Genomic DNA, 13,857 nt, shown 5'->3' with positions numbered 1-13,857 from the left:
AATTCAGAAGAGGATATGGAAGGAGGGATGTCATTGCTGATGTCAGATGGATCTTGGCTGCAAGCAGAGAATACCAGAAAGGTGTTTACCTGTGTTTTATTGACTATGCAAAGGTATTCAGCGATGTGGATCATAACAAATTATGGATAATATCGTGAAGAATGGGAATTCCAGAACCCTTAATTGTGCTCATGCAGAACCTCTACATAGACCAAGAGGCAGTTGTTCGAACAGAACAAGAGGATGCTTTATGGTTTAAACCCAGGAAAGGTGTGCATCAGGATTGTATCCTATCACCATACTTATTCGATCTGTATGCTAAGCATATAATCCAAGAAGCTGGACTATATGAGGAAGAACAGGGCATCAGGATTGGAAGAAGACTCATTAACAACCTGTGATATGCAGATGAAGAGGACTTGAAGAACTTACTGATGGAGATCAAAGACCACAGCCTTCAGTATGGATATACCTCAACATAAGGAAAACAAAAATCCTCACAACGGGACCAATAAGCAACACCATCATAAACGGAGAAAAGATTCAAGTTGTGAAGGATTTCATTTTACTTAGATCCACAATCAAAGCCCATGGAAGCAGCAGTCAAAAAATCAAGTAATGTATTGCATTGGGCAGATCTGCTGCAAAAGACACTTTAAAGTGTTGAAAAGCAAAGATGTCACTTCGGGGACTAAGGTGTGCCAAACTCAAACCATGGTGTTTTCAGTTGCCTCATATGCATGTGAAAGCTGGACGATGAATAAGAATGACCAAAGAAGAATTGATGCCTTTGACTAATGTTGTTGGTGAAGAATATTAAATATACCAGGGACTGCCAGAAGAATGAACAAATCTGTCCTGGAGGAAATACAGTCGGTGTGCTCCTTAGACGCCAGGGTAGTGATGATTTATCTCATGGACTTCAGACATGTTTTTAGGAGGGACCAGTCTCTGGAGAAGGACATCATGCTTGGTAAAGTAATGGTCAGGGAAAAAGAAGAAGACCCTCAATGAGATGAGTTGACATATTGGCTGCAACAGTGGGCTAAAACATAGCAATGATAGTGAGGATGGTGCAAGACTGGGCAGTGTTTTGTTCTCTTGTACACAGGGTCACTATGAGTCAGAACCAACTCTATGGAACCTAACAACAACAACATTAGTGATCTGCTTAAATAAATACAATTTTATAAGAACCCTAGTCTGCTTTCTCTTGACTTTTACAATAAAATGTAAAAAATATAGATAATAAACCTAGACTTTTTCAAAGAATAATTAAATCAATATGAAATGGTAGAATTAAGAAAGGTCTAATGGAACAATTAGGTCTGGATCTGCTAGGTCGTGAAAGATGGATGGGGCTTGGTTAAGTAAGTAGGAGGAAAACAGCATTCCAAGAAAGAGAAATAGCAAAAATAAAAGCTTAGGATGAAAGATTGGCTTGAATTGTTGAAAAGCAGTAAAGAGATAATGTTTGGTTGAGCTGAGGATCAAGCCAAAGATGAAAAGGAAGGATGAAGCAAGATTCAAGACAGCCTAAAATGTTGTGAAGTTAATTGGTAACACCTGGAGCCTTTCTGTGTGCCAGTTGTTGTGCTAAGATGTTTATAAATATCTTCTTAAAAACTGAGAAAAGTACAACCTTTCTATTAAAGTCTAGGAAACTGAGACTTATAAACTTTAGGTTACTTTTTCAACGGTACATAGTAACTAAATGGCTAGGACTTGAACCTAGAGGAGTTAAAAGCCCATGTACTACCCCATCCCCACCCGCTAAGAAAATCTCGTGTACTTTCTATTACCTCAGGCTGCCCTGGTGAGCCTTTATAGGGCTTTGCATTTATTTATCTAGCAATTAATTTCCCTTTATCGTTTTATTTTAAGCAAACAAGAGGCATGGTAAAATGGGTATTACAGGAAGGTTATCAGGCAGTAGAGTATTCAAAAGGATGGTAAGAGAAAGTATTAATCGAAAAAACCAATTTTTAAGGAAAATATTTAAGAATAGGTAGGCAGAAATGAATTAATAATGAAATAAGTTTTGAACAGAGAAACGAAATCAAAACTAGTACATGAGTTTCTTTAGGGCTTTTCTAATAGATCTTCATTCAAGGTACACTCTATGCAGAAACAGCCTTTCTGTCAACAGTTTTCAGTCATTTCTCAGTCTGATGAATTTATTTATTAAAGTAAACAAATAACCGTACTTCATTTTACAGCCTTTTAAAACTACGAGTCCAAAAAAGAATTAAACCATAATATCCTATGACATCTTACATGAAAATGATTTAACTTCTGTATATCTAGAATAGGAAACCCTTGTGGCGTAGTGGTTAAGTGCTACAGCTGCTAACCCAAGGGTCGGCAGTTCAAATCCGCCAGGGGCTCCTTGGAAACTCTACGGGGCAGTTCTACTCTGTCCTGTATGGTCGCTATGAGTTGGAATCGACTCCACGGGACTGGGTTTGGTTTTTTTGTTTTCATATCTAGAATAGTAGTAGTTTTGTAACATCCTTGGAAGAATTAAGAAAAGAATCACCCTGGATTAGACAAGGAACACCAGTAAAGAAATCAGTGATACAGTCTTGCCAATCTTTTTTAAAACCACATATCTTTTTTGAGAATACTGGTAACTGTTGAATATTCCATTGCCATATTCTAATAATGAGCAAGCACTTTGTTCTCCAAACAGCTTCTGTTACACTGCCTTTTTTAAAAATGCCTAAATCTGTAAAAGATTCCCAGGTTTGTGTATAACTTATAACTCAAAGTGAGCTACAAAAGTAGAGTGTAGAAAGCTTTGTGGGTTGGGTAGACAGTAGATACGTGGGGTGAGGGATAGAGCACAGACTGCTTGCTGCCTCAGTTTAGAGGGTAGGATGGCTTGCTTAGAACAATCCATTAATTTACTTTGACTAGTAAACCACACAATCACCCTAGCTTTTTCCTGCATGCTATAGGGTCGCTATGAGTCGGAATCGACTCGATGGCACTGGCTTTGGTTTTTTTTTTTGGTATAGCCAGATATATCTGCTTAAAAGATACCTTTTATCAGTCCATTTCTCAAAGAAAGATAGTTTCCCTTTACCAAAATCCTTAGTCATTCTAAGATCTTTGTGCTCTGATTCCAAACTACTTTCAGAGTCTTATCTCTTAAATTTCTACTTCACAAATTTCGTTCAGCCAAATATGAAACGTTTCGTACATTAGAAAATGTAAGAATAGTACAGTGAACATCATGTGCGTTCTCTATCTAGATTTAAGTTAATAGTTTGCCATATATGTTCAAGCTTCACCTGTATCCCCTAAATGTTGGCTTTATCCATCTCCATTGCTGAAGTGCTCTATTTTCTGTTCTCACTTAACAAACCTCTTTTGTTCTGCAACATCCAACCTGAATCATCAAAGTTTCCTTGATGATCATTTCTTCATTTAATCCAATGTTAAGGATTCAGAAAATGATTATTTGCTTCCCCTTAGTTTTAGTAGCATCTGAACCATATCTCACTATAACATACTACATTTTAATAGAGCTATTTATGAGCATATCTTTTAAATTAAATTGTAAACCTTTGAAGGCAGGGACAATGTCTAGTTCTTATATCTTATTAGTGAAATAAGATAATATCACCACTCCCTTCATAGGGTCATTGTGATGATTCAGTGCCTGAAACTTAGAATCGCCGTCCAAGCTGAGGCAACTCAATTAACGTTGGTTCTCTTCCTCTTCTTTGCTTCCTCCTGAACAGCTAACAGTGCTGTACACTTACATAAGAACAATTTAACATGCATTTCATAGATAATATTTTTCCCTGTCTATGTGTATGATGAGTAAAGAGGGCTTAGAACTTAAGAATTGTTAATTATATGCCAATTGACTGTTTTTTGGTCATTTCCTTCCACATTCTCAGGTTCTTACTGTCTTTTGGTCTAAGCTTCTATGTTTGCCATATTCCAGATTGTCATTTACTCCCTACTTTGTTTGCTTTTTTTTAACAAATGTTTTATTATGAAATTTTTCATATATTAAAAAATTGTAAGAATAGTACAATGAACATCATATACATTCTCCACTCTCCCTCTCTTTCTACACGCACACATACACATTTTTCTTTTTTGTTGTTGAACCGTTTGAAAATAAGTTGCAGGTCAAATGGCATGTACAACTATATAGTTTGCCATGCCTCTTCTAAAATTAAGAACATTCTTCAACATAACCAAAATGTAATTATCATATGTAAAGATATTAATAATTCCATAAAAATCACCCAATATTCTGTCCATATTTAAATTTACACAGTTATCAGAAGAAAATCCTTTATAGTAATTTTTTTCCCCAAACTGGGATTCAATCAAGATTCATGCAGTACATTTGGTTATGTCTCTTTGTTGTTGTTGTTAGGTGCCATCAAGTTGGTTCTAGCTCATAGCAACCATATGTACAACAGAACGAAACACTGCCTGGTCCTGCGCTATCCTCATAATCCTTGCTATGTTTGATCCCATTGTTGCAGCCACTGTGTCATAAGGTTTTCACTGGTCAATTTTTTTAGAAGTAGGTTGCCAGGTCATTCCTCCTAATCTGTCTTAATCAGGAAGCTCCATTGAAACCTGTCCACCATGGGTGACCCTGCTGGTATTTGAAATGCTGGTGGCACAGCTTCCAGCATCACAGCAACATGCAAGCCACCACAGTATGACAAACTGACAGACAAGTGGTGGTATGTCTCTTTAGTCTCTCTTAATCACCATACCTCTTTGTAAAATCCAACTGCTACTAATGCTTTAGAGTCTAGACCTTAAAAAATATTATCCCACGTTCTGCATTTGTCTAATTGTTTCCATATGGTAGCTATCATTGACTCTTTCTCATACCCCGTTTTTGCTGTTACTGGAAGTCACACTCAGGTTAAACCTTTTTTTCTGGACTTTTCTAGGTTGGGGTATTAGGTACTATAAACTCCCCAAAACCAAATCCTTGCCATCGAGCCAAATCCTACTCATAGCAACCTTATAGGACAGAGTAGAACTGCCCCATAGGATTTCCAAAGAGTAGCTGGTAGATTTGAACTGCTGACCTTTTGGTTAGCAGCTGAACTCTTAACTACAGTGCCACTAGGACTCCATGGTAGGTAGTATATATATACTCCTAAATTGAAGCAATATGATAGTTTTACTACTCAATTAATGATGCTGAGTTTGATTCTTTGGTTTAGATTGAAATTACTAGCTTTCTCCTTTGTGATTTATAAGCAGTCTACTGGAACTGGGCAAATACTCTGCTATCTAACCACCTTTCACTTAATGGCGTTGTCATCCATTTATGATCTTTGCCTAAATCATTTATAATGGGGGTTGCAAAACAGTGACTATCTAATTCTGTTATTCCTTCTACATTTATTAGCCACTAGTCTTCTCTAAGGATATTATGCTGTAATCCTTCAGATAATACTTTTGAGAGTCACTGTGTGGTAGCACGTTCCTCTTAATTGATGAGTAGTATTCCACTGTGTGAGTATGGTATAGTGTCACTTCTGTCTTCTAGTGTTGACTCTAATCCATGTTCTGCCTACTTTTGACACAGTAGAACTGCCCCATAAAGTTTCCAAGGGATGTCTGGTGGATTCGAGCTGCTGACCTGTTGATTAGCAAGCATAGCTCTTAACCACTACACCACCAGGGTTTCCATTAAAAAAAAAAAAAAAAAGACATTGCTGTCGAGTCGATTCCAACTCATAGTGACCTAATAGGACAGAGTAGAGCTGCCCCATAGAGTTTCCAAGAAGCGCTTGGTGGATTTGAACTGCTAACTTTTGGTTAGCAGCCATAGCTCTTTACTACTATGCTACCAGGGTTTCATTATGCTATCATCCTTCAGATAATACTTTTGAGATTCACTCTTAATTGATGAGTAATATTCCACTGTGTGAATATAACATAGTGCCATTTCTGTCTTCCATTGTTGACTCTAATTCACTTTCTGCCTACTTTTGGTCACTTGTCAGTTCCTCCAGATACTTGGTTTTAAAATATTTTTTCCAGATTTTATACTGTTTTCTGTTGGAGAATTTCTCCAATATGAGCTACTCTACCATTACCAAAAGAGGAATTCATTTTGTTGCATCTCGATCAATAAATTTTAATTTTTTCCACTTTATGGAATATTTTGAGATTTTCTTTGTGATTTAACATGGTCCAATTTTCCTGACTGTTTCCTCTACTCTTGAAAATGTTATATTTCTTTTTGTCAGGGTACAAAGTTATTATATATGTTAAAAAAATTATATTACTGATTTTGTTTTCAAGGTCTTCTATAAACTTATTTTTTGGTCACTCGACCTATCTTGGACTGAAAGAGATAAGTTAAGGCTTTTGGTTAGGGTTTTTCTGCCTTTATCCGCTTTATCCATGTGTTTCCTGTACTTTCTGCTTTATGAACGTGCTACTGTAGTATTTAGTACATTAGTACTTGTTGTGTATTCATTATCAATTGCAGCCTTTAGCATTATAATATGTTCTTTTGTTGTTATTGTTACTGCTCTCGTCTCACGTAATGCTTTGAGGCCTAAATTCTATCATGCCTGATAACGAGATCACATCCCCTACTTTCTTATTGATTCCATTTGTTTGATATTTCTCTGTCCATCCATTTTTAGCCTTTCTGAATCACGTTGTTGGAGGTGTGTTTCTTGTATTCATCCTAGAGTTGGGTTTTACATTATGAGCTAATCTGAAAATCCTTCTAATGTCTAATAAAAAAGTTAAGCCTATTTACATGTACTGATACGACTAATAAATTTGGTTTTAGCTTTGTCATATTTTATGTCATATTAACTATGTATGTGTAGTTTTAATTATGCTGTACCTTTTACTATATGGCCTATTTCTTTTTAATTTTTTTTTTCCTAATTTAGGAAGGGTTTTTTTTGTCATTGTAGTTACTATAACTTTATATACTGATAACTTTATGTAATACCCTTAGTTATTTTTTTCTTACTTAAAACCAAACCTGTTGCCGTCAAGTCAATTCCACCTCATAGCGACCCTATAGGACAGAGTAGAACTGGCCCTGTAGGGTTTCCAAGAAACAGTTGGTGGATTCGAACTGCTGAGCTTTTGGTTAGTAGTTGAGCTCTTAACCACTGATTTTCTGCTTTACGTGATAACATTTTGTTACCACTCATTTACATAGAGATCAATGAATTTATTCTCTTCTCTCCTTCACTACTCCTTTTTTTTTTTTTTTTTCAAGTTGTATTATTTCTGCTTTGGGGTAGTGGGTAATAGTTACATAATAATCTTTAACCTGTGGCTCCATCTTTGTTTTAGTTTTTGATCTACAATTAAATATGTATAATATAAAATGACCGATTTTTATTCTTTGTAAATGACTTTGTCTCTTTGCTTGGAAGTGCAAATGATTTTCTTTATTTTAAGTTCTGATAATTATACTGGAATATGTTTAAAGCTGATTATTCTGGCTCATTTAGGGCCTTTTCAATGTGTATATTCAATTCTTTCATTTCCAGAAAGTTTTTCTGAACTACAAATTAAAATATTAATTCTATCTCATTTGTTTTTCTTATTCGGGAACTCCAATTATACATAAGTTGGACCTTCTTTGCCTGTCTTCTGTATCTGTCGCTGTTTCTCTGATCTTTTTTAACTATTTCATTTTTGTTCATTTGGTTCTTTCCATTCCTATCCTCTAAGCCTATTCCTTAATATATTTCAGTTTTATCTCTTCTTCCTTGGACACCATGCATCATTTTAATCTTCATTTCTGAAATAACTTTTTCTTTCCCCTCACAATTTCTTTCCTTGTCTTTTTCTTTCATTCTTTCCTATCATTGCCAAGATGTCTTTTGCTTGTCCATTACTAGTCTGAGGTTTTAGATTTCAGAATTTTGGTTTCTTTCATATTTGGAGTAGTTTGTTTAACTGCATTTAATTCATTTGGGAATATCATATTACAGTTTTTGTTGCATCATTTTTGGAGGGGAGTTGATATGTAGCATATTTTTATCAGCTGAAGAATTTTCATTATTTCTGTTTTTATTCATGTTTCATATGGATGTTGGGGTTCTATTTTTGTCCTTAATGAAGTGTATAGAATTTTCCTGGGCCAAGGGATCCATAGGAGAAGGAATAGTAGGAGGGCTTACTTGGCTTCTTAGTTAAGAGTACGTTCTATTAAAGCTGTGAAGAACAGTTTCTTTAATAAATGGTACCTTTTGGGATGTGGGTTGATTGGTTTTCTGATTCTTTGATACTATTTTGTTTCTTGGTATTTTTAATTTTGACTCCTTCCTTCTTTTTCATTTCCAAGCCTCCAAAGGACATCTCCTCTGTTGTCTTTCTCTTCTCCAAAGTACTAATACAGAGTACTTTTGGAGCCCCTTTCTTTCAACTCCCCATAACTAGTGCTATAATATCTACCAAGTCTTATAACCATTCTCTCTTTTCCTAGGGGAGACCCTAAGTTGATTATTATTTGTGTTTTGCGATACCCACCTGACTCCTTATTTGTATAGGCCTCCAAGAGGTGGCTTTCATGGTTTCAGATGTTAATTTCTCTACTAACATGTAAACTGAAGTTTATATTGTCTGTATTCTAGTTTGCTGTAGGATGGGCTATGGGTGATTTTACTTGCTTTCCTTGTTGATATAAAGGCTTTTGGAGAGTGTGTGAAGAAATTCTTGTTTAGGTGGCCACCATTATTTTACAGGAACTGGGTAGTTACAGTCTAATCACTTTAACAAATGTTTTAGTGCCTCTTCTGCATAAGCTCTAAGCTAAATACTTGGGTCAAAAATATAAATATTCATAATCTTCGTTTTTGTGTAACTTTTTTTTTAAATGCCATACAATACATTTTAAAAAATAATTCACTCAATAGCTCTGTGAAGTAGGTAAATACTTCCTCATTTTACAGATTAGGGTGCTAAGGCTAAAAGGTTAGCTATAACTCACTAATAATTAGTTATTGATGTATAAGATCCAAACCCAAGGCTTTACAGTCTAAATTTAGTATCTTCTTCATCAGAATGGTCATATCCTCATTTCACTTGATTCAGTATCTACTAAAGATTTATTCAGTGCCTTAGAATGTCCTGACATTTATACCAGATATTGGTGATACAGCAGTGAACAAAATAAAAATCTCTGTGCTCATGGAGCTTGTATTTTAGCAATAATATTCCACTCCACTTCCCATCCATCTCCTTTTGTCTTAGCTTGGCTTTGTAAAAATAATACTAACCAAGGTCATTTATAGGACCTTTTTTTAAATTATGCATATGCCAAGAAATTTGGAGTACAGTTACCTGGCCAACCAACTGGAAAAGATCTATATTTGTGCCCATTCCAAAGAAAGGTGATCCAACAGAATGTGGAATTTATTGAACAATATTATTAATACCACATGCAAATAAAATTTTGCTGAAGATCATTCAAAAGTGGTTGCAGCAGTGCATTGACAGGGAACTGTCAGAAATTCAAGCCAGATTCAGAAGAGGATGTGGAATGAGGATATCATTGCTGATGTCAGATGGATCTTGGCTGAAGGCAGAAAATGCCAGAAAGATGTTTACCTGTGTTCTATTAGCTGCGCAAACACATTCGGCCGTGTGGATCGTAACAAATTATGGACATAACATTATAAAGAATGGGAATTCCAGAACACTTAATCGTGGTTATGTGGAATCTGTACATAGACCAAGAAGAGGCAGTCTTTCAAACAGAACAAGGGGATACTGCATGTTTTAAAATCAGGAAAGGTGTGCGTCAGGGTTGTATCCTTTCACCACACTTATTCAGTCTGTATGCTAAGCAAATAATCTGAGAAAATTGGCTATATTGAAGAAGAAAGTGGCATCAGGAATGGAGGAAGATTCATTAACAACCTTCATTATGCAGATGACACAACCTTGCTTGCTGAAAGTGAAGAGGAATTGAAGCACTTACTAATGAAGATCAAAGAGTACAGTCTTTAGTATGGATTTCACCTGAACATAAAGAAAACAAAAATCCTCACAGCTGGACCAATAAGCAATATCATGATAAATGAAGAAAAGATTGAAGTTGTCAAGGATTTCATTTTACTTGGATCCACAATCAACTCCTATAGAAGCAGCGATCAAGAAATCAAATGATGCATTGCATTGGGCAAATCTGCTGCAAAAGACCTCTTTTTAAAGTGTTAAAAAGCAAAGATGTTACTTTGAGGCTTAAGGTGCACCTGACCCCAAGCCATGGTATTTTCAGTTGCCTCGTATGCATGCGAAAGTTGGACAGTGAATAAGGAAGACCAAAGAAGAATTGATGCTTTTGAATTGTGGTGTTGGCAAAGAATATTGAATATGCCAGACGAACGAACAAATCTGTCTTGGAGGAAGTACAGCCAGAATGCTCCTTAGAAGGGAGGGTGGCCATACTTTATCTCACATACTTTGGACATTTTATCAGGAGGGACAAGTCCCTGGAGAAGGACATCATGCTTGGTAAAGTAGAGGGTTAGTGAAAAAAAGACCCTCAGCGAGATGGACCGACACGGTGCTTGCAACAGCGGGCCCAAACAGCAATGATTGTGAGGATAGCGCAGGACCGGGCAGTGTTTCGTTCTCTTGTACTTAGGACCGCTATGAGTCAGAATCGACTTGACAGTATCTAATAACAACAACAATTATGGGTATCATTCAACATAATTGTGATTTAGTAGTGTCAAAATAATTTCATGAGTTTTATGTGATTATTATGCTAAATAGTTTCTTATACTTCAGTTGCCTAGTTTATTGCTTATGTACTATAACAAGAAAGAAAGTAAAGAAAGCATAGGTTAGAAATGAAAATTGCATACTCTTGGTATTTCCACAATAAAATGTGAAATATTTAGTGACATTTCTGAGTTTATTTTTTAAGCTTTATGTAGTTTAGCATCTGTTAAGAGAATTTGTTACGTCAGGATTTGAAGTAGAAAGCTTATCTGCTCATTAAGATACTTACGAAGCTGTTAATTTTATGCTACATAATTTTCGGAAGGCTTAAAATTTCATGTTAAGCATTTTGAGTGTTTTAGTTTTCACTCATGTGCATATAGGTGAAGGATTTTATAACCTGCTTTCAAATAATTGAATACTATTTAAAATTATCTTAGTACTTCATTAAGAAAATATGAAGTATTTTAGTCATTATGCTATTTCCTATTATAGCTTATTAATTTTGGGAAAGAAATGCTATTTTAAATTCCTATCTATCAAAAAAAAATATCTAAAAAAAAATATCTAGAACAGTATAAATTAGGATAATCCGTATTTACTCAGTCGATTTTAAGATAGTTTTTGAGCAACAAAGCTAATTGGCACCCTCTTTTGGTCATTTTATTTACCTACAGACAGAAATATCTTAGAAGTTAAAATTTTGTCCTTTAAATGCTTATCCCTCCCTGTCTTGTAAATTTAGCATTTCCTAGTCTTTTAGTCTTACCTAGATAACTGTCTAAACAGGGTTCGTAAGAATAAGGTACAGTATTATTTAGCTGGCTTTTGTTTGGGTAATTTTGTGGGTATTTGCTTTTTCCTCAGGCTAGCTCTCTAGTTGTAGCATTCAGAATTGGTGTTAACATTGCAGATTTTCAAACAAGCATTTGTTTAACTGAAACAAACTATTAGCTACAGTAGCACATTATTAAACAGATAATGTTTAACAATTTTATTGTCAATTTGGATTAATTAGAAAAACACATTTTAGCACTAAAAATAACAGTTCTGGGAGATATTTGAATTGAAAATAACTCCAGCTTCAGAAAGTTGGAGCTGAATTACTTCAGCTCATCTAGTCTCAATTTTTTAAAAGACAGCCTTAATTATTCTGTACGATTATGTGGTTAATTGGGTTTATATTTTGTTTTGATAATATTTGCATATAATGAATTTGCTGACTGGCCCTAGAAATGCTTTTGCAGGTAAGCAAGCTGTACTCTGCCATGTGGTTGAACAGTTTGGAAGGGAATTTTTTTTTTGTAAATAATAAGTTTGCTTCTGGTGGTTCTAGTATTTCAGAATTTTACTTGCCTGCCAAACGCTCAAAGGCTCAAGTTTAATTCAATTTAATAATACCTAATGGGCTTTAACATAATCTATGACTTAGTCTGTTATATCAAAGTTACTCACCATATTAGAGCTTCCTTATCTTTTTTCACTAAAATAAGTACTTTAAGAATTTATATGATGCATTACTTATAGAGAAGTAATTTTTTTAAATGTTACTTACAAGTGCCAACAATATAAATACAAATGTATTTATATTGTATTTCTTGTACCAATTTGAAGAAATTAAGAGTTGTGTTTGATTTCAAGTGGGCCTTTCAGTATATTATTTTCACCAAAATATAAAACAAGACATTCATTTGAATTTTTTGCTCTAATGAACTAAGCAAGTTAATGTGCGACATAGAAAATGTTAAACTTGACACTCTTTATTTTATGATTCATTGGAACATTATTTTGAAATAATCAGTGAATACTTATATTTTTCATTCGGTATAGTCTCTATGTTAACTTATGTGTTGGGTGTGATCTTAAGTAATTAGATAGGATTCTGAGAATATATGGTTTTAAATGTACTATAGTGCTTTAGTCATACCTCATATGTGGCTCTATAAATACCATATAAATGTCCCATATAAACTTAAGCACCTTAGTAAATTATCTTAGCTCATTTGAAGTATATTTTACATATAATACTTGTATGCCTAATCCAGAAAGGGGGTAAAGAAAGATCATATTTTGTTGTCAAATTTGGAAGCATGATGATGAATACATAGATAGTCTCTTGTACAAAGCTACTGACATGGAATGAGATGGGCTAGAAATTAGAATAACTTCCCACTCCATACTCCCACCTGGTCTTTTTCCAGAAGCCCTCTTAGAATCAAGCATTATTAACAGGAAGTTTCTGTCTTGTCACATATTTGAAGTACTTAATTAAGTTAGCTGGCAGTTAATTAGCTAACCAAATAAAGACCCCTCCTCTCCAAAAAAATGCAAAAAATACTCTTGGAAATGTTGCCTCAGAAATCAGAGTGCTAATCTGTAAGTGCAGGTTATTAGGAAGCAGGATATTGGGGAGCTTATTTAAGGATGGGGTTGAGCTTGTCTAGTGGGAGTTTTTTTTTAAAGGTTTTTTTTATTGTAGTAAAATATATACAATGAAATTTGTCATTTTAACCATATGAAAGGGTACAATTCAGTGGCATTAATTATAGTCGCAATGTGCAACCATTGCCACTGTTTATTTCCAGGATGCATTCATCACCCCAAACAGAAACTCAGTGTCCCTTCAGTAATAACTCCCAGTTGTCCTCTCCCCCAGTCCCTGGTAACCACTAAACTACTTTCTTACTCCATGGGAGATACCTATTTTGAAAGATGTTTTTTCATGGTACTAGTTTACTCTGAAGTCAGATCTGGAAATATCTTATATCCCTGGAGTTTCCTTTTAAATTTTTTTCTGTTGTCATAATAATATTTTCCTCTCTACATTTTATTTTCCCTTCAGAGCCACTCCCTTCCTTTCCCACCTTAGTTAATTTATTGTATGTTTTAGTATCTGCTTAGTTCTTTGTAATTGCGGAGAATGAAATGTAATATTAACTGTATATAAATATATTGTTAGTTGCCATCAAGTCGATTCTGGCTCATGGCAACTCCATGTAGGAAGAGTAGAACTGCTCTGTACAGTTTTCAAGGCTGTGATGTTTTGGAAGAAAATCCCAGGCCTGTCTTCTGACGTACCCCTGGGTGGGTTCGAACTACCAACCTTTCAGCTACTAGTCAGTCACTTAGCTGTTTACACCA

The 13,857-nt window shown here is 35.0% G+C and overlaps 1 protein-coding gene across 1 annotated transcript in view; it reads left to right on the top strand.

Moving 5' to 3' along the window:
• RTKN2 (rhotekin 2) overlaps positions 1 to 13,857 on the top strand; it is an 88,180-nt gene that overhangs the window by 15,796 nt on the left and 58,527 nt on the right. The window lies entirely within an intron of this gene.

Source organism: Loxodonta africana, chromosome 16 (assembly GCF_030014295.1).
Source record: "Loxodonta africana isolate mLoxAfr1 chromosome 16, mLoxAfr1.hap2, whole genome shotgun sequence".
Classification (NCBI taxonomy): domain Eukaryota; kingdom Metazoa; phylum Chordata; class Mammalia; order Proboscidea; family Elephantidae; genus Loxodonta; species Loxodonta africana.
Note: the sequence above shows the minus strand (reverse complement) of the source record. Positions and strands in the feature narration are given on the sequence as shown.